General features: G+C 31.5%; 1 long non-coding RNA gene across 7 annotated transcripts; it reads left to right on the top strand.

Moving 5' to 3' along the window:
- The first annotated feature begins 2,906 nt into the window (after positions 1 to 2,906).
- Positions 2,907 to 17,989, top strand: LOC126884274 (uncharacterized). Of its 7 annotated transcripts, none has more exons than XR_007697924.1 (4): positions 2,907 to 3,014; positions 3,153 to 3,342; positions 12,402 to 12,505; positions 17,612 to 17,989. It is a non-coding gene; the product is annotated as an uncharacterized LOC126884274 (long non-coding RNA). The 7 variants fall into 7 exon arrangements; XR_007697925.1 differs by having other exon boundaries at positions 2,923 to 3,021; XR_007697926.1 differs by having other exon boundaries at positions 2,924 to 3,021; positions 3,150 to 3,342.
- Positions 17,990 to 22,758: the final 4,769 nt, after the last annotated feature.

Genomic DNA, 22,758 nt, shown 5'->3' with positions numbered 1-22,758 from the left:
GTTATTTTTCCAATACCTTTAACTGGTAATTTTTCTCCATTTCCGACTTTTACTTGTTTTTTATAGCTTATCTCTATCAATTCTTCAAACAGATCTTGATTCCAGCACATATGTTCGCTAGCTCCTGTGTCCAAGCACCATTCATTTTTATTTTTCTTACTCCCAGTATATACCATGAATGCATTACTGTCAATTTTATTTTCTTCTCTGCTTGTCTGTTGTTTTTCATTTTTATTTTTATTAAACCAACACTCTTGTAAGTTGTGTCCTCGTCTTTTACATTGACTGCATACTTTTATGTCTTTCTGGCTATTATTATCTCTCTCTTTCTTCTTGAAAAAGCAATTTTTCGCAATATGGCCACCTCTGCCACAAAAATGGCACTTTAATCTGGTTTTCTTTTGCCCTTTAAATTCTCTGCTTGTATCACTTTTCATCGCCAATGCTGTGCTGCCCTGTGCTGACTTACTTCTTTCTTCTTCGATAAGTAGTCTTGATGTAAGTTCATCTAGGGTTTGTTTATCAGATGGTACGGATTCCCATGCGGATCGAAAATGCTTATATTCCTCTGGCAATGCCATAAGTATTTTTGTCATGATCATTTTATCGGACAGCTCTTCACCAGCTTGCTTTAGCTTATTTTTTATCTCTTCAAGCTGTGATATGAATGAGGCAACATTTTTACCTGATGAAAACTCCAAGAGAAAAAACTTTTGTTGCATTAAATGAATGCTCACCTCTGACTCTTTGTCGTAGACAGACTTCAACTTTGTCCACATATCTTTCGAGGTCTCACAGGATAAAATGTGTGTCATAGGGCCTTGCTCTATTCTGGTTACTATAAATTCTTGTGCTTTTGAATCACTAGCATCCCATTTCTTTTGGTCATCTCCAGTAGTGCTCGGTCTCACAGACTTTCCTATTACTATGTCATAATAACCACGGCTTTTTAGCACTACCCTTGTTTGAAATTTCCAGGCTACCCAGTTGTCACCACCACTAAGTTTCAACGCAGCCGATGAATTTTCCATTTTTCGGATTTGTTTTTCTTTTTTTATGTATATATACTCGAGCTTCTTTTTCACCTTTTTTTCAGCTTTTCTTTTTTTATTTTCGTTGGCCGCGGCAAACTACCGACACAGGCTCTTCAACACTGACTTTTTTACTGGCGAAATACTCACGAAACAAGTGATCTGGGCCATAACCTGATGTTTTGCAGAATTGCGTGGATGTTAATTAAACACCGAAGTACTTCTAGTCAGTTTTATTTTAAAAGAAAACTCAATAATTCTACAAATAACTTAAACATCAAAATCAACATTTATTTTTCTTTTACATCTTGTTTTTGCTTACAGTTGACATCTGACACTTATATAACATTGTTTCCAACTACATCATACAATAACAAAAATCCCCTAGATTTGCCGTTGCTTATTTTTACTGGGTATTCAACAGTAATCCCCAAAAAAAACTCATAATAATACATAACTTTTATTAAAATTAAGTTCAATAGTTACTCCGAAAAACACAAATGTACATTTGGCAACATTGAACATGATCAGAATATCCTATATTGTGTGCAAGCGCGCTGGACTTATTTTTCCAAACAATGAATTTTTGGCCATTTTACAATATTATTTATTTTTGTATAATTTAATGCGAAAATAATGAATGGTATTTATAATTTGTTTATATATGTTATAATAACTAAAGGTATTTTGTACTTTGATAGCATTTTAATCTGGCTAGTTTTAAATTTTCCATATTTTATATTTTTTTTTCAATTGTTTTAAACATTTCTACACTTTTTGTTTGTTCCGTAACAAAAAACATGAAAATTTTGCCTTTGTTCCAATTTTTAGGCTAAGTCCAAAAAATTTACGCATTTTTAGTGATCCTTACTAATGTAAACATTTACCCTTACATCTTGTTAGTTGATATCTTTTTAAGGTAACAACTGTTGCATTTTTATATCTCTCTATGGATGTTTGTTTCTTATCAAACCCATTTTTAGATGATGTGATGATTTTTACTGATAGGGCCGAATTCTTTGCCTATTCTCTACATATTGATCGAAAAACCCACCACTTTTGAGTATTCTTTATTTATACAGATGATGGAGAATAAAGGTACAGAATTCGGCTACTTCATCATTTATTGAAGACGTTTTGTTTACCAATGTAGATGAACTGATGTTTACAAATATGTAAACAAAAAGTCTTCACTAAATGGATGAAGTAGCTGACTTCTTTGTCTGTAATCTATATTTTGAGGTTGAAATCATTAATTTAAAGGGCAGGATAAAAAAAACTCTGTTAATATCAAGCTTTCACAAAATTTATTTGTTTCATTTAGTTTAAAATAAATTATAATTATTTTTTCAGTAAATACAGTGATATTAACAGGAAAAAAACATTGTATAAAAGAAGCATATTATAAAAACTTACGACATGAGCTTAGTCCATTAAATTTTTAGCACTATCACAAAACATAAAAAACTCCGAATCTTTGGTAGTTACAATGTTTTAATTTTATCTCACCTCACAGTAATAGATTTTGGCACTGAAATGTTTCATAAAAACACATGGTATGGTCATCAATTTCAAATGGATTGGCGTAACTGGCGTCGATCTAGATTTAAATCATGTATTTCTGTCTGATTCTGCCACATCATTAAGTTCATTTAGTAATAGCAGATTTACAAAATCCATTTTTATTTCAAAATAAACATATAATAAACGTTAAACATTTGATTAAACCAGTGATATGGGAGGATGGATTAAACACACGCAAAAAGTTAGGTTAATGGATTAATTAACTGACAGATCTTCGATCATTCCATGTCATTCATAGTTTGTGGTTACAATCCATACCACTAGATGGCGCAGTTTTGTTTGCTGCCCAAAATGTAATGGGAAATGTCAAGAGTTGTATGTATTACCCTTCTATAGTATTTGATATAATATAAATAAATGCTGTGCATTTACTGAAGAAAAGTGATTTCACTTCATGGTGTAAAGTGTAAAATTAATAATGAAATTAAAATATATAAATCAAGATATCCCATTAATCTCTTGTTTTACTTCCATTTGATTTGATTTGATTTTAAATGGAAGTGAAACAAGAAATTAAAGAGATGTTTAAACCAGAAGTATATTACGATGACCTGGATGATATTCTGCATGGCTATAAATGTGAAATTAAGGATGAATCCAATGGATAAGGTTCACATGATACATAGCATAAATATGATCATTTGGCTTTAAAGGAATATCCCATAAATACAGAAATAACAATATGAAGATAGAGGACTGGTTTAAAGAAAAACAAAAAATTGAAAAGGTAACTATTCTTATATTTCGATTTTCCCATCTTTTGAACAGGGCCTTCCATGAGTGGTTTTAGGCGTTTCGGTGCCTACTGGGGGGTTTGGCAAGTCCATCCCCAGGAGAATGGGGTCCAACAATATTTTGAAAAATTAAGGTTAAAATGGTGAGTTTTAACCCTTAAACGCCCAAGGGTGGGTAAAAAATGTCCACTTAATGCGTATTCCCTTGTAACATAATTTATTACATGTTCAAAAATTATTTATTGTTAAAAAGACAGTCCTTTATTGAATGTTAATTTTGTGCTACCGATATTTTTGAAAATAAAAGTATTATCGAGTTAAATATGGGTGTGAGACACAAAAAGTATTCCCTTGGTAAAACTTGTTACTAAAGGTTTTAATAATTTCTCCTTGGTAGAAACATATTATTCCATATAATTATCGACGTATAATTACGCCAATGAGGAGGCTGAAAGGAAGAGTGTGGAGAAAATCGACAAATCGGAATTACTGGCTTTTACTGGTATGTTAATTTTGATGTACAGTGGAACCCCGATAAGTCGGCCCCCGATAACCCGGAAGTCCGGCTAACCCGGACCGATTTTCATCAGACAAAAATTTAACAAATAAACAATTTAACAATTTTATCAAATAAAAATGTATGTAGGCCAAATAATATTTCAGAGATAATGTGTATTTGTGTAATTTGAACACATAAGTACAATAGTAAAAATGATTCATGCACACGGCGGCAGCCAGAGCGACCGTCTCAGCTTATCGGAAAGAACAGACACCTGTCTGTATTCCTTTTTCTTTATTTATGTCAAACTGTCTTAGCATTGTTTAAAAAAAACGTGACTATTTAAAAATTCTTGTATTGTGTGTAGTACAGCCTATTAATCACTTCCATTCTGTAATGTAATCGTGCTTCAGATTGTGTTTGCTTTGTCTACGTAATGGTAACAAAACGTAAAAATGTTGCAGTGACAATGGAAAAGAAACTAGAAACATTAGGTAGGATTGATAAAGACGAATCTTTAAAATAAATTTATTGCAGCATCATAATATGATATTATGCTACCATAGGTCTGGATCCCGCGTATGAAAAAAAAGTTGATTAATAGCAAGCTAAAAATTTATTAATAGCTTAAGGGTGTCTAGTCGGATAAACTTTGATATATGAGAACACTGGAACAGGGGCAGTTTTAATTGTGGAACAGGTCAAAAATTTGGAACGGTCAGAACACGAAAATGGCACATTTGTTTTGTCCGACAGAACAGACATAAACTCTCCGAACAGAGATTAAACTCTCATGCAAAAATCAGACTGCTATTTATCACCTGTCATAATTCCTGTTATTTGACATATTCTACATGTTCCACTCATTAAAACGCCAATTTGGTGATAAATAGCAGTCTGATTTTTGCATGAGAGTTTAATCTCTGTTCGGAGAGTTTAAGTCTGTTCTGTCGGAAAAAATACATGTGCCGTTTTCGTGGTCTGACCGTTCCAAATTTTTAACCTGTTCCACAGTTAAAACTTCCCCTGTTCCAGTGTTCCCATATATTAATGTTTGTCCGACTAGACACCCTTAAGCTAATAACAAATTTTCAGCTTGCTATTTATCAATTTTTTTTTGTACGCAGGATCCAGACCTACCATATTATGGTGTCGGTACATCTCTACAGTATGACTGAGTTTTTTACCAAGAAATGAACAAAACTCTACACTCTATACAACTATACGTAATTTAGATGTGTACTGTGCATATGTGTTTCATGTTTTTGTAATTGTAATGGAGGTTATTTATTAATTTTTACTATATTCTCCGGCTAACCCGGATTTTCGATAACCCGGATCGGCCGCGGTCCCGATTAATCCGAGTTATCGAGGTTCCACTGTACATCGTAATTTTGTTGTAAGGTTTGTAAATTGTTTGTATTAATATTTTGGAAGATGCTGTGTTTAATAATCATAAGATTCTAAAGTTTAATTAATTTGCAACAATAAATATAAAGAATACAGGAGAAAAACAAGGAATGTCACTTTTTTATGAATTTTGGCTTTTCTCGCCGTGTGGTTGCAAAAGCTGAGTACTATCGACTAGCCTATCGATTCAGGACAATAACTAGAAAGATCAGTCTATATAAATTTTCTAAGAATTTGTATCCAGGCGAAGAACCAGTTTTTTGGCAGTTTTGGGTGCATTATTAAATTAAAAAGTTAATATCAGGAGCTTGGAGGAGTAAGGGCGAACTGCAAAAACGATGTTTCGGGAAAACTGAGTTAAAGTTTACAAAGACATGTTGTTCCCTCCAGAAGTCTCAGACATGTTGATTTGTTTTATATACCTTTTCATCGGACAAACTATGGTATGCATTCGCCCATTGAGCGAACACTAAAAATTATAAACGAGAATAACTTAGAAATGTTTGGTGTCTCCTTGGCTGGTTTTAAGAATCGGATTAAAAGAGCTTGACAGGTACTTTTTGTTTATTTGAACTGATTTGTGTAATAGATGTAATATGTGTAATGGATAACTATTAATATTTCGTTTTTGTTTAATAAGTATGTAATTAAGATTTATTTTACTCTAGTTTAGTAGATATTACAGAGATTGATTTTATACTGTATGTGTTGTAATGGGGGTAATCCCGTAAATAAATAAATAAATAAATAAACATGTTAATATAGTAAGGGTGAACAAGTGATGCTACTAAGATTATACAGTTTAGATTATGCAGTGTATCGTCGCATTTCTACTATAGCGTGCAGTCTACCGATGGATACGGTGTATAATCTGTATTACTACAATGCCGACAAAAATTTTTTACATAGTGAATAAAACGTGTAAATCTTAGGAATTATTATTTTAATTTTACGTTCCCAACTAAAGTAGTAAAATAATATAATAAAGTATTAACTTGTAAAATTACTATAATAATCCTTCTTATTTATGCCTTATATTCACTTTGTAAAGATGGTTTTTGTGGCTGTCACATTCTATCAGTACATGGGCTCATCACTACAATATTTTCTCAGAAACGTTGAACAGAATAATAAAAGGCGCCTTTGTAAGCGGAAAGTTTATCTCCAACTACTAATAAAAATTACAATATACAATAAACTTTATGCAAATTTAGTTTCTCTACTATTATGCAAATTACACCCTAATCTTTTCCTACGGTATGGAAATCCTTCAGGTAGATCTTAAAAACTTAAGAGAATTTTGCAAGATTTTTATGAAATAAAAAAAAGAGGTTTAATACTTTTTATTCTATAAAAATAAACATCCCTAGCGTTTTTAATAAAATTCACAAATAAAGCTTCAATTGAATTTAATTTGATTTTCATCCTCTATGGTTTCTTCATTTTCTGTATCTCACTGTATATCGACAATAGGGCTTTTCATCGATTGTCATTTGTTTCGAGCTTCTGTCATATGTTGTATAGTCTGTGTGTAATATTAATATACACGGATTATACGACATTTGACAGAAGCTCGAAACAAATGACTGTGAATGAAAAGCCCTATTAAAGCTACAAAGATACAGAAGGTTTGTTCCAACATGAACTTTTGGACGGCCCAGAAACCGTCACGAAACTACTTGTACCGTTTGTTGTGCGCATGTTCGTAATTGTATCGCCCAGTTATCGTCCCATGACGGTAATCATATGTTTGTCATTTTTGTTGGTGACAGCTTGTGTGCTTTTAGTCGATCAAAGGCTCAAAAACTTTAAAGAATTAAATCCTAGTGCTCAAGTCAGTCCAACCAGCACATTATGCATTTGCCCGATTACTGAAATGATCATCACGAAACCGTCACCGAAAGATCACAATTCTTGTTGGAACAGTGGGAAGGACGATCCGATGACGATCATATTTTTGTTGGAACGGATTTTGTTTACTGCGCAGAAGCGTTACCGTTTCGTGACGGTTCTCGGTCGTGTTGGAACAAACCTAGAATTACAGAAACACCAGTGCTTAAACAGAGAGGAGAAGGGGCGAACCTTGAACGGAAACGCAACGAAAGCTTGTGGGTTCACCCTTACTCTTCTAGATGATTATGTAGTTCAGTTTCTGACATAAGTAGATTGGCATATTATTTCTTACGAAATATTAGGAGTATGAAGGGCGAGACATGCTGTTATAATATACAGACGCATTCTTTAAAAGTATGTGAGGAAGATGAGACTGTTTTTGAAATGACAATTTTTCGGGTTCGCCCTTACTCCTCCAAGCTCCTGCTATAGAATATTATATTAAGATTATATAATAAGAATTGCTAGAATTCTGCTAAGAATCTCATAAGTAGTTTTTAGATATCATAAGAATTAAACCTTTATTGGTGTTGTACATATTGTTATTGGTGGTACATATTGGTCAATATGTATAAAATGTGACATTCCTTGTAGACCAGGGCGCATCTGTAAAAATATTAAGTAGTACATTTGAACATTGAGAAGTGACTAAAATTTTTTTGCAGAAATTGCTTGAAAATAAATCAAATAATAATATTTGAGTTATCCTCCCTCTCAAAACGGTCCGGAACATTGTTTAAATAATCAAAATGTCAAAATATTAAGGAAAAATTCGATTTTTTTCTTCGTTTTTTGACTATAACTTTTAGGGCCGGTTGTTCGAACGCTAATTAACAATGATCACCATCAAATATTTAATTACTGTTACAACTGTCAATGTCAACTTTGGTTGGGTTACTGAAAACACAATTGATTATAATTATGAGATTAGTTAATAAATTAAAATAACAAAATTATTAACATAATAATTGATTAATTAATTTCATAATTGTAATCAATAATTATGTTTTCAGCAACCCAACCAAAGTTGACATTGACAGTTGTGACAGTAATTAAATATTTGATAGTGATCATTGTTGATTAGCGTTCGAACAACCGGCCCTAAAAGTATTCATTTCCGAGAAAAGTTGTACTGACATAAAAGTTGCATAATTAAAGTTCCTACAATATAGAATTGGTTAAAAATTTAAAAAATAGTTACCCTTGTTGCAAAATAGCAATAATTGCGAAAAAACCATACAAAAACAAGTATTCGCATTTTACATTTTTCAACCATTAAAGGCCCATTTATACATATCAGGGCCGTGTCCGTTCCGTGTTAAGACAGGGCCCGGTCCGAAAAAAAAACAATATGTACTCTTATGAGTATATTTATACATTGGCGTTTCCCGGATGGGGCCCGTCCGGGCCCGGTCTGAAATTAATCCCAGCCGATATTTCTGCTGTCGGCACTGGCGATGCACGAAAATGACACGGATCGCAGGGACTTGTATAAACACGATTTTATTGTTTTGTGAACGCGACTGCTGGAAAAGAGACAAGCAATAGATATTGTGAGGTGAGATCTTCTATCCAAGCCGAAATATTTTGAACTATCTTTTACACAGAGATATGTAATAACGTTTTCCTCTCTTATTCGGCCCGGTACGCACACTGCCACAACCCGGTTGTATGTAAATATTGCATTAAAAATACCCGGACTCGGCACTGACCTGGAACGGACACGGCCCGGGTATGTATAAATGGGCCTTTATGCTACACTTAGGACCTTCATATTTTACCCAGAAATGCTTTATGATACAGTAAAACAATACTGTAAATTTCATTAAGATCCGTTTAATATATTTTGCAAAATAAATTTTGCAATCCAGCTTTCGTAAAAAATATTCATTTTTTCAAAATGTTACAGGACTGAAAATAAAGCAGATAGCAAGTTGAAATTTTTTTGCGTATAGAAGTGTACTGTACCTTTCATTTTGCAATTTTGCAAAATTAAAATCTATTAACACCACGGCATCAGGAATGTTTTTAAATAAACATTAATTATTGGTGCTACGCGCAGGACAGCGGATAGTTTGCTCTGATTGGGCATTCCAATGACCTTTGATAATGATTGATACATTTTAATTTTTATTACATTTCGATATAAATAAATAAATTTGTTTATTCCAAAATAAAAACACATACTCTATCCTTTGAAATAATACTTTTATTAGCAAAAACTTTCTTTGTTCATTTATTTTAACTTAAAAAATAAATGTTTATTATTTTTAAACATATGCAATTGTTTAAACAATATTTCACAAACAATAATAAAATTAGTTTGATTTTTGTGGAATTAAAATATTAAAATACAACAAAATATAGAGTAAAAAAATAATATTTTAGATAAAGATTGGAGGGAATTTTGGTGGAAATCAACTGGTCTGAATCGAACACCACTGTCCTGCGCGTAGCACCAAAAATTATTGTTTATTTAAAAAATTTCCTGACGCTGTGGTAATTAATCGATATTAATTTTGAAAATTGCAAATGAAAGGTACAGTACACTTCTATAAGCAAAAAAAAGAATGTGTGTGTACTTTGTACGCACGTAAGAAGATATTCTTCTATTATATAGGTAATTTAAACGAAGTAAATATACTTAACAGGTTATTTTTATTTTATTTAAAAATTAAACTAACTTTCTTATCTACCACTTTCAAAAATTTTTTATTAAAATAACGAAAAATAAAAAAAAGTATGAATCATCCAGGATTAGAACCCGCGACCTTCCGTGTGCTTCCGTTCTCTGTCCCACCGCTCTGCCAACTATGCCATCGAGCCACTTGAATTGACACGTAAGTTTCGGATATAATTACATAACACGGCGACAAACTGTAAAAATGTTATGCCTACATATTTTATTATTTTACTACAGGGAAACACAAATCCAAAAACACAAGAATTATAATAAATAATACATTTCCTAAAACCACTAATATATTCTTTTAATGACTTATTTGCACGGTTACAGATACATACATACCTATCTTGAAAGATTAGCAATGAACTACATACTGTCAGAACTACATAGGGGGCATCCATAAACTACGTCGTAAAAAATTTGGACTTTTTAATACCCTCCCCCCCTTCCGTCGTAATTCGTCGGTTACAGTCGACCCCCCCCCATGTCGACGTCGACATTGTAGTTCACGACCCCCCGTTCAGTGATTTAAAAAAATTCAATGTTATTTCTGCTTTTTTTTTAATTAACCTTGAAACTTTATTTGCGAATGTATCATAACAAGAACAATTAAGGGGGTAGGCGCAAAATCTTGGACCAATGCTATTTAAATGCATTTTTTTTTCGAATCTTGAGAATACTAATAAATGTATTTGAAAAATATAAACGCAGAATGAAAGATTACATTATTACCGAGGGCTGAAAGTCCCTTAGAATAAACAAAAGGTTTCTTTTGAATGAAATTTTTGAACTTAAAAATCAGACTAAATATATTTTTTTTATCCCTGTAACTTATTAAAATAAACATTAGGTATAGATGTTTTCAGAAATTTTTGACCCTCGGTAATAATGTAATCTCTCAATCTGCGTTTAAATTTTTCAAAAATTTTTATTGGTTTTCTGAGCATTCGAAAAAAATGAATGCATTTAAATAGCATTGGACCAAGATTTTGCGTATAAATCTTCTCTAAGTATAAATACGACTTACTAACTAAAACTAACTAAATATAAGACAATATTTTATTTCCATTCATTCTTTCAGAACTATTTTTTCACACACAGTATGCAGCATATAAATGAACTAACAATTGAATATTGTTTGCTTCCAAACATTTTTCTGTATATAGAAGCGCTTGTTGAAACCCAAAGAACAATGTCTTCTTGTTTGTTGTCCTGTACAAAAGTGCTACCTAATATTATTTTAAGGCTGTGACTGATAAAAACGAAATGTATGCGATAAAAGTATCTATAGAGAATTCTTTTTAATTTTAAAACAAGTGTATTTATTCGTAAACGTTTTGTTTTATTTTCAATTTCATTTCAAAAACTATAGGTACGTTTTTATATGAATATCTGATACTTTAATGCTGGTAAAAGCTAGTAAAAAATTATATTTATAGAGACAATAGCGACAAATTTAAATATACCAATATATTAAACGACGTCGAATTTGCACTCATACCCCCCCACCCCTCTGTGGTATTTCGTCGAAATAAGCAGGCCCCCTCCCCTCCCTCTTCTCAACGACGTAGTTTATGGATGACCCCATACTGTCAGTGTGCGCAGGCGCGTGGTTCATGTACAATTTTACCCTCAATCGATTCGCCGCTAAAGAAGAATATCTTCAAAAAAAATTCAACTTTCTATCTGCTTTATTTTCAGTTCTGTAACATTTTGAAAAAATGAATTTTTTTGCGAAAGCTGGATTACAAAATTTATTTTGCAAAATCTATTGAACCGATCTTAATGAAACTTTATGATACAGTATTGTTTTACTGTATCATAAAGTTTTTCTGGGTAAAATATGAAGGTCCTAAGTGTAGGACCTAAGTCTAGGAATGGTTGAAAAACGTAAAATGCAAATACTTGTTTTTGTATGGTTTTTTCGCAATCATTGCTATTTTGCAACTAGGGTAACTATTTTTTAAATTATTAACCAATTATATATTGTAGGAAATTTAATTAAGCAACTTTTATGTCAGTACAACTTTTATCGGAAATGAATACTTTTAAAGTTATAATCAAAAAACGAAGAAAAAAATCTAATTTTTCCTTCATTTTTTGACATTTTGATTATTTAAACAATATTCCGGACCTTTTTTGAGAGGGAGGATAGCTCAAATATTATTATTTGATTTATTTTCAAGCAATTTCTGCAAAAAAATTTGAGTCACCTCTCAACGTCCATCTCAAAACAGATCCGCCCTGGACTATTGTTTTTCCCCTGTACTCTTCATATATTAGCTATTTTCTAGGTAAACATAACCCAAAAAAGGGTGGGCGTTTAAGGGTTAAGGCACTTTACAAAATCATCAATTCAAAAATTATAATGTTCATGGTCTATTTTTGTATTAATAAATAATTAATGTTGACCAGGTACCTGATCTGACTGAGGCTGTTTTCTTAAAAATTATGCATTATACTTATGAAGAGTGAACTCTATACCTAGTTATAGAAAGTAGCTGTTTATAGTTATACTGCAAGAGAAATATTTGATTAAACTTAGACAAGCTTAACTCTTTCAGGGGAGACGGTATCCAATAGGCACCACAAAAAATTCACTGAAATGGGCAGTGGTACATATTTCGTACCGCATTTACATTGATTTCCTCTAATCCATCCAAATAAGGTAAAATTTGCTATAGTATTTCTGTCCCTGAGAGAGTTACATGAACAATGAATTTAATTTAATTAATGTATTTTTCCTAATTGTTGCTGTATTTGCCTGTCAAGTTGAGCAGCTTCCTTTGAGTTGATTGCCAATAATGCAAGGTCTCCCCTAACCCATATCACTCCTTAAATAACTTTTAATTCATTTGAATACTGAAAATGATCTTTCAGCTGATGCAACCGAAACATGTAATGTCAAAAATAACAGTAGGACAGTCAGTATTTCAGGATAACTTGAGGATAGCGTATCGAACTGATTAATCAGTAGGCAGGTGATTTCATATAGGTACTGTTTTTAGGGTCGCTATTTCAGTTTTTAACCTTTCCCGAAAAGATATTTATTGCAATTCCAGAGAAGGGCCAATGTCATTTTCATACTTCTTTTGAAGCTTTTCTGCATAATTTCACCCTCTGTAAGTTTAACAACCATAGTAGGAAATATGCATGAAAATGTGCCAACTAAGTGCTGCATAGAATTGAATTTTTGTGCAATCTGACCATTTACCACATCTAAAAGAGCATAAAACACCTTGACCTTGAAAGAGGTCTCTTCATCATAAAATCTGCTAATTCATCAAAATGCCTTTTCACGTTGCCCTGTCAGGTACTTGCGAACACTGTGTCTACCTGCCATTTGGAAGCAAGATGAGTAGCTTCTTCTTATAATTGGGTGTCTTCTCTAATGTTCTGTAAACAGTCTTTACTTGTTTTTAGAGTCTACATAGCTTTTTTCAGATTCGTTTCTTTTTCTTGAAGTATTTTAGAGGAGGTATTCAACTGAATGAATATCTTAGATAGAATAACAGTCATAATAATGAATTTAAAACTGTCCATTGCTTTTACAAGTCTCTTTGCTTCTGCAACTCCGTCCGGCATTTTGTTTTCAAGCAAAATCCTTCTTAGCGCTTTCACAACATCTGGGAATCTGGAAGTTTTATTGCCAAAATAGATTCATGTCTTTCAAATGAATATAGCTTTTTGTTCCCCATTTGTTTCTTATGTCCGGGCACCCAGACTGCCAGCCAACGCCGGAAATCCCAGGCCCAGGCCGGAACAAGGTTTTTAAACTAGTTACAGCCAGGGTTGACAGTTTTAAACGAACATGCTTAAAATCTCGGTTTAAATCAACTGGCTTTTTAAGAAAAAAACCTGGTTTTTTCATTGGGCCTCCAAACTGGTGTTTTTATTTAAAGTTTTTAATACAGCTGCTGCAAATGAAGAAAGTTAAGGTACTTAAATAAATTCTATTTTTTTTTTACTTTTGAACCTAGTTTGTTATTTTGAATATTATTACGTTTGAAGATGATTTTTTTGTTAGATTAATTTTTTGTGTGTGTAAATAAAAATAAAAGTCGTCTTAATTATTTTCTTCATTGTTTATTACTATTATTTATAAAATAATTTATTCGTTTTTAAAGTATTTAGACTTATTATACTTTTTATCAAATAAATCTGTTTTTTTTTGGTTTTTTGGAAAAACCTTGGTTTTTGCCAACCCTGGTTACAGTTTATCCACTAATAATTTTCCAACATAATCAGCAGTCATATTGATATCAAAGAGACCGGCTTTCGAATCAAGGTTGTCAGATATATTTCCTAAAATTCCAAAGTTTATATATCCTGAAAATGTTTTCCCTACTTTAGTATTCAATTGTTAGTCAATGACACTGTTAGAAAGATAATATGAAAAAATTCTTAAAAAATATATAAATTAGTTAACTAGGTACTTAAAACTTCAATGGTCCTTCACTAATAAATTGAAGCAACTTTGTATATATTATACTTTAAAGAAATTTTGGAGTATCGGCAACACTGTAGTCTGGACAAAATTAAAAAGCTCCTTTTACATTGACGTTGCCATGTTGATGATTTTAGATAAGAGACAGGATATTAAGAATTTGCTTTAATCAGTGGTGTCATGGCAAAATTAGCAGTGCGGGAACGCAGTGCCGGAACGCACTGCTAATTTTTGTTTACAAAACCTAAATTCTCTATTATTTTTTTTTCTTTTCTTAACCAGTGCGGGAACGGCGTTCCCACACCATGACACCACTGGCTTTAATGTTAGTAAAACAAGTTTAAACGTTGAAAGTATCAAATTTTAAGTAATAAAAAACCAAACTGTTTTGGTCACATCCATTACTTATATATTTCGTTTCAATTCAACACTATTAGTTTATTAGTTAGTTCTTCCCTACTCTGCCTAACGTTAACTTGGCATCGTTTTTCATGATAACAACACCGCGGAACATCAGATGTGTCTCTGCAACCAAAATTTGTTCATCCAACAGTGGCGGAGTTGTAACTGGAAGGCTAGGTTATATTTTGCTACTAAATAATTAGTCGAATTAAAAAATAACGATTTGCACGTTCAATGTGAACTTGTTTAAAAATATATATACTGGAATGACTGATAATGCAATTGTTTCGAGAATTCAGGAATTAACAAAAATCGAGTATAAGACGATCTATAACATTGTTAAATTAGGAACTGTTACATATCATTCCTTAAAACGAAAGCGACGAAATAAAAAACCGGTTAGGGTTGACACTGCTGCAAAGGACGTTTATCAATAAACAGTTTATAACTTATTAGTTTATTACAAAGAAAATAGGTAGATAGTCCATATTGTGAGGACGTTCAAATCTGAAAAAATTTATAATTCGATTTCTTTGCAGATTCCTGTTCAAAAATATCCCCTTAAACAAATCTGAAGGGCGCCGAGCAATTTTTTGTGCAGAATTTGTTTAAACAATTTTTTAAACAAATTTAAAACATCACCTTTTTTGCTCCAAAATATATTTTTTTAAATTATTTGGTCATTCTAAACAAGACAGGTACCCTGGCATTTTTCTCAAAAGTTGATAGTTTTCGAGTTATAGGCGAATCAAGTTATAGGCGATCTGAAAAATGCAAATATACGCATTTTAGAGGCTTAAAAATTGATATTTAAATTGTTATTTTTGAAGTTGTCAAGAGCTTAAATTGAAGTTTAAACATTCATTTTCAAGATTCTGAATAGTAATCGGGTCTAACTTCAATTTAGACGGTTGTTCTTTAATTGTTAATTATGCGCGTCCGTCCGATTTTATGCCGTATACTATTTAAAAAATTTCTTATTTTGCCCTAAAAAACATTTTTTTTAGAATTTGTAGGCCATTCTAAGAAACACAAAATATTTCTTTTCATTTTTCTGAGAAGTTCATAAGATTTCTGAAATGGTATACGGCATAAAATCGGATGGACGCGCATAATTAACAATTAAAAAACAACGGTCTAAATTAAATCAGACCCGATTTCTCTTCGGAATCTTGAAAATGAATGTTTAAAATTCAATTTAACCGCTTAACGTGCTTACCCGAGTTAACTCGGGTTAAAATATTTGTACGATATATAAGGCGCCTACGTGTTTTAACTCCTCTAGCGCTAAATAACAGTATCCCCACTTGTATGGGCGGCCATACCTATGGGAAGGGGGGCCGTGGCCCCCCAGCTTTTCGGGTGCTTTAAACTATATATGGTTATCCAAAGTATACGAAATGTAATCTGCAACATCTTCACGTCTGCCCCCCCCTAAAAATTTTTATATGGGCGCCCGTGCCCACTTGTTTTTTCGTTTCTAATTTTAAATTTTCTACGATCGACTGCCGACTGGGGTGGGATCACGATGAGTAGAATTCTATTTTGCTGACGTCACGTTCTGCCCTGACTGTGACGTACCTCTGTGTGTAACCCCTTGTTTTAGAGTGTATCACACTGTTAGCAATATTTAACATTATTATACCTACTTGAATAATTGCGATTTTCTTCTCTTGTAGTATTTTGTATGTAAAAAGTTACGACCGAGTTAACTCGGGTGAGCGCATGAGGGTATTTGATATTTTATATTTTTCTAAAAAAATATGTGTTTTTTTACTTAAGGTTATATCTAGTGACAATAGTCTCGTTCGTAGTTTATTTTACTGTAATAAAATAAATAGGTAATTTTTTGACGTATTTTTGCAAATAAATGTGTGCGTTAAGCGGTTAAGCACACGATAACCTCAAAAATTATAATTTATATAATTATAATTATATAAATTATACATATAATTATCATATGTAATTATATAATTATAATAGTTTTCAAGCCTCGAAAATGCGTATTTTTGCTGTTTTCAGATTTTAAATCGCTTAGAACTCGAAAACTATTAACTTCTCAGAAAATAACAAGAAATCTTTTTTGTTTAGAATGACATACAAAATACACAAAAAAATGTTTTTCAGAACAAAGCAAAATAAGAGATTTTTGAAATAGTATACGGCATAAACATGTGATGGGTGCGCATAATTAACAATTAAAAAACAACGGTCTAAAAGTCTAAATTGAAGTTAGACCCGATTACTGTTCAGAATATTCAAAATTAATATTTAAACTTTAATTGAAGCTTTTGAGAAAAAGATAATAATTTAAATATAAATTATATTTGAGTTTTAGGGCCTCTAAAATGCGTATTTTCGCATTTTTAAGATATTAAATCGCCTATAACTCGAAAACTGTCAAGTTTTAAGAAAAATGACAAAGTAACTTTCTTATTTAGAGTCACCCAAAAACCTAAAACAATATTTTTTGGAGCACAAAAGGTGATATTTTGAATTTGTTAAAAAAAATTGTTTAAACAATTTCTGCCCAAAAATTAAGAGATTTTTCTGAATATAATTATGCAAAAATTAATAAAAATTATATGATTTTTCTTGAAATATGCGTTTGATGAACTGATCCTTTTTCTTAATTTCCACGCCAATGGTCGGCATTGACATCAAAGAATCTCAAAAACGGACACTTGGCAAACTGACTTTGGAAAAAGAATACAGCTTTGTTGCACATATGTTTAATTTATAAAGTAATTAAACATATGGTGCATCTCATAAATCAATTTATCGAAATAAAAGTAAAGAATTTACAGACTGTTGTCCTTTCTGATAGTTGCAGTGGATAAAATAAAAATAGAATAGTTTTTGCTATGTACTTCTATGCATTGAAAATGTTTGATATTAACATTACACATGTATTTTTTGAAGTAGCACACAAAACCAGCGTTATCCAATCCATGCCCTTATTGAAAAATGGGAAAAACATCAAGTCATAATTATATGCTCCAGACCACCAGATAACCATAATGCGATGTGCCAACATCATAACATTAGGCAAGCTATAATCCGTAACTGAAATAAATCAGAAGCAAATTCTAAATTTTAAACTATTTAAGGACACACATGTTAATTTTTAAGTAGGCACTAATAGTAATAGAGTAAAGTAATAAAGTAAAATGGTCTGAAATTAAATATTCACGGATACACAATGAAAATGTGAAAAATTTAAGATATTTCATACCATGTTTTGTTCATAGTGATCGAATATTATTGTTATTGTAAAATTTATTATTAAAGTTATAAAAACTATGAGTTGATATTTAATTTAAATATACCATAAAAATTATTTTCTCATATACACAGAGTGTAAAATGGTTGTTACAACCTTTTTCTATGAAGAATCATGCTTAATCTCAAGTGAATCTCAAGGTTGTATCTTAAGATTAGTTCATTAGGTAAGTAATTAAATTTTAAATTACACAAACCTTTAACACATTCCCTGCCAGCCGTGTTTTCATAAATATGTGCTTCAATGGGCCACCATATAGTTTTTTGTACATAGAGCCTTGCAACTTGGCTATTCCGTCATAATTAATGTATATTTAAAAAACCATCCTTGATATATGAGGCAATGACAGCCAGAGTGGCCTAAACTGATAAGAACATTACTTTACATAATCAAGGAAAATTATCAGAAGCTATAACAATGTCCGATTGTTTTAGTAATCGTATGTTGACCAAGGATCATTATTGGTCAACATACAATTATTATTATAAACAATCGGACATTAATAGCTTCCGATCTTTTTCTGTGATTATGTAAACTAATGTTCTTATCAGTTAGGGCACTCTGGTTCTCATGACCTCATATATCTTCTAGGCCACGTTGTTCTCTTTATGTGCATTAAAAAATGCCGGTAATAAATAAATAAAAAAGTGTTTGTCCCATGGGACCAATGTGGCAGGGAACGTGTTAAGTGATTATTCCTACTCCGTAATTAGAAACACATTAAACCTTCCTAAGCTATCTTCCAGAGGGATTTATGATGATATTTTGTTTTAACATAAATTACTGAATTACAAAATAAATTACAATGATCTGCTTTATCTAATTGATTTTAATGTTCCCTCTTACAGTCACTAGATCATCTCAAAAGTTTACAATTAAATTTCATCGCTGCAACTTTGGTAGGCATTCTCCACTGAATAGAATAATTCTAAATGGAATTCATTGAATTCTTATCTATTGGACTGCTTCATAAGAAATGGTATCAGTATAACTTTTACAGATATAACACCAAGCTATGACCTAACAGCTGACCAGAGTCCAATAATAGCAATGGTAAGTACAACAGTTATCGCTAAAAAACTAAAACTCCACCTGCACAACAATAAAACAAACTGGAACACTAACAACAAGGTCAAAAGAACCAGAAGAAATAGAAGAGGACTCTAAAAAATTTATAAGCATACTACAGCATGCAGCTAAATCAGCTACCCACAAAGTACTTCCAACAGAAACAAGTAATATACCTCTAGAAAAAAAAACTGGTAGCTGAAAAAAGAGAGGCCAGATCTGCATGGCAACGAACACACCAGACAGCAGAACAGGATACAACCGCATCAGCAACAAACTAAAATCAAAGCTACAAGAAGTCAAAAATGAGTCATTCACGAATTACATCTTACATTACCAATCTATCAAGAAAAGACAACCCTGTCGTTTTTTTTTTCACTTAGTGGTGTCTCCGATTGGGAGACTTACACATTACCGATTTATCAAGACAAGACAACTCATATGTCTTTTTTTTCTTTGTCTCCCAATGGGAGGTTGGATCATCAGCACTATGTTTATCTATTGCTGCTCTGAGAGTTCTACAGAACTGCATTTTAAACCAGTCTATATTGTATCTATGTGTATTATTTGTGGAAGATCCGATAGGCGTAACCAGGGGGGGTTTTGGGGGTTATAACCCCCCCCTTGGGATGGACTTTGAGCTCTATACGCTTAACGCCATACCCCTCAGAGACCTTCCAGTAGTTGTAACCCCACCCCCCTTTCCAGTAGTTGTAACCCCCCCTTTCCAGTAGTTGTAAACCCCCCCTTAGGATCATCCTGGTTACGCCTATGGAAGATCCAAGCAGAGAATACATCAGGATAATATATATTCTGTGATCCAAGTATTTTGTTAAAGATGTTTAAAATTGTAAGCGTTCCATAGAAACAATATATTATTAAAAAATCACTTAAACACTTTTTCTCTTTTCTCGATTGAGTATTAGTTTTTGTTATACATATAGGGGAGAGGGGAGTGCAATTAGAACGAAAATATGCATTGTTTCGGAATAATTCAAACAAGCTTATATTTTTCTAAAACTTTTTTGTTAGTTTATATACATGTTGAAAGTAAAAAGTTCTACTAGCAGATTTGGCGCTAATTGTTTATTAATTGTTTAAACAATAACAATTGTTTTGTATAAATAATTTTAAAAATATCGTTGAATTCATCATTTTACTTTGATCAAATATGTTTCTATTTTGTTTTTGGTTATGCTGAATCCGAATATGGCATTACAATTTGAAAATTCTTATACAGAAGCTCTTATACGCTCTGAGCTTCGGTGGTGTCGCTCCTAGCGGATTACTAATGCAACTTTCACCGGTAATTTTTAAATTTATTATTTAATTGTTATCGCTTAATATTTACAACGCAAAAAAGTAATTAAATTGTAATCGATTTTTTCAAGATTATGCTAATCATTTTGACGTTCTATTGATGAAATATTAATTTCTTACTTCGGATACTTTCACAATTATCGTGTAGATGGCGCTAAGATTAATAGATTAATTTATAATTACATATTACGGAACATTAAAAAAACTTAAATTCAATATTTAAAACGTAAGTATATTTAAGGTAAAAATATATACCACAGCTTTGACCAACTAATATTGTTTATAATTAATGTTTTTAACTTTAAATTAATCACTTTGACATTTATGTCAAATTTCCAGTAAACGTTTACAGACTTGTCACTACTGGCGCTCGCGAATTTTTAAATATCCCCTCTACGTACGAGCTCACAGCGTATACAGTATGTTTGCGTAGCTAGAAACCACGTGGAACACTTTTTTATTATCAATTTTACACCACATGGAACACTTTTTTATTATCAATTTTATGAAAAAAAGTTATTCTTTATAAAATACTCTGGATAGTCCAAAATCTAAAACTTAGCCACCAGATATTAAATTTTATTAATTTTATATGAGTTATGTCAAAAATATGAATTTCTTTAACGAGTAAAGTACCTTTTTATTCCAGAATATCAAAAAATGTTATTATGAAAATAGACCAGGGCGCATCTGTAAAAATATTAGTACATTTGGACGTTGAGAGGTGACTCAAATTTTTTTCCAGAAATTGCTTGAAAATAACTCAAATAATAATATTTGAGTTATCCTCCCTCTCAAAAAGGTCCGGAATATTGTTTAAATAATCAAAATGTCAAAAAATTAAGGAAAAATTCGATTTTTTTCTTCGTTTTTTGATTATAACTTTAAAAATATTCATTTTCGAGAAAAGTTGTACTGACATAAAAGTTGCGTAATTAAATTTCCTACAATACAGAATTGGTTAAAAATTTAAAAAATAGTCACCCTTGTTGCAAAATAGCAATAATTGCAAAAAAAACATACAAAAACAAGTATTTGCATTTTACGTTTTTCAACCATTTATGCTACACTTAGGACATTTATATTTCACGCAGAAAAACTTTATGATACAGTTAAACAATATTGTAAATTTCATTAAGATCGGTTTAATAGATTTTGCAAAATAAATTTTGCAATCCAGCTTTCGCAAAAAAATTCATTTTTTCAAAATGTTACAGGACTGAAAATAAAGCAGACAGCAAGTTGAAATTTTTTTTGCGTATAGAAGTGTACTGTACCTTTCATTTGCAATTTGCAAAATTAAAATCGATTAACTACCACTGCGTCAGGATTTTTTTTAAATAAACATTAATTATTGGTGCTACGCGCAGGACAGCGGATAGTTTGCTCTGATTGGGCATTCCAATGACCTTTGATAATGATTAATACATTTTAATTTTTATTACATTTCGATATAAATAAATAAATTTGTTTATTGCAAAATAAAAACACATACTCTATTCTTGGAAATAACAGTTTTTTTAGCAAAAACTTTCTTTGTACGTATATTTTAACTTAGAGAATAAAAGTTTATTATTTTTAAACATATGCAATTGTTTAAACAATATTTCACAAACAATAATAAAATTAGTTTGATTTTTGTGAAATTAAAATAAATACAAAAAAATATAGAGTAAGGAAATAATATAATAGATTAAGATTGAAAGACATTTTGGTGGAAATCAACTTGTGTGAATCGAACACCGCTGTCCTGCGCGTAGCACCAAAAATTAATGTTTATTTAAAAAAATTCCTGACACCGTGGTAATTAATCGATTTTAAATTTGCAAATTGCAAATGAAAGGTACAGTACACTTCTATAAGCAAAAAAAATTCAACTCGCTATCTGCTTTATTTTCAGTCCTGCAATATTTAAAAAAAATGATTTTTTTTTTGCGAAAGCTGGATTGCAAAATTTATTTTGCAAAATCTGTTAAACCGATCTTAATGAAATTTACAGTGTTGTTTAACTATATCATAAAGTTTTTGTGGGTAAAATATAAAGGTCCTAAGTGTAGCATAAAGGGTTGAAAAACGCAAAATGCGAATACTTGTTTTTGTATGTTTTTTTTTCGCAATTATTGCTATTTTGCAACAAGGGTGACTATTTTTGAAATTTCTAACCAATTCTATATTGTAGGAAATTTAATTACGCAACTTTTATGTCAGTACAACTTTTCTTAAAAATGAATAGTTTTAAAGTTATAATCAAAAAACCAAAAAAAAATCGAATTTTTCCTTCATATTTTGACATTTTGATTATTTAAACAATGTTCCGGGCCATTTTGAGTGGGAGGATAATTCAAATATTATTATTTGAGTCATTTTCAAGCAATTTCTGCAAAAAAATTTGATTCACCTC

The sequence above is a fragment of the Diabrotica virgifera genome, chromosome 5, assembly GCF_917563875.1.
Source record: "Diabrotica virgifera virgifera chromosome 5, PGI_DIABVI_V3a".
NCBI lineage: Eukaryota > Metazoa > Arthropoda > Insecta > Coleoptera > Chrysomelidae > Diabrotica > Diabrotica virgifera.
The sequence above is the reverse complement of the archived record's forward strand: the minus strand, read 5'-3'. Positions and strand labels throughout refer to the sequence as shown.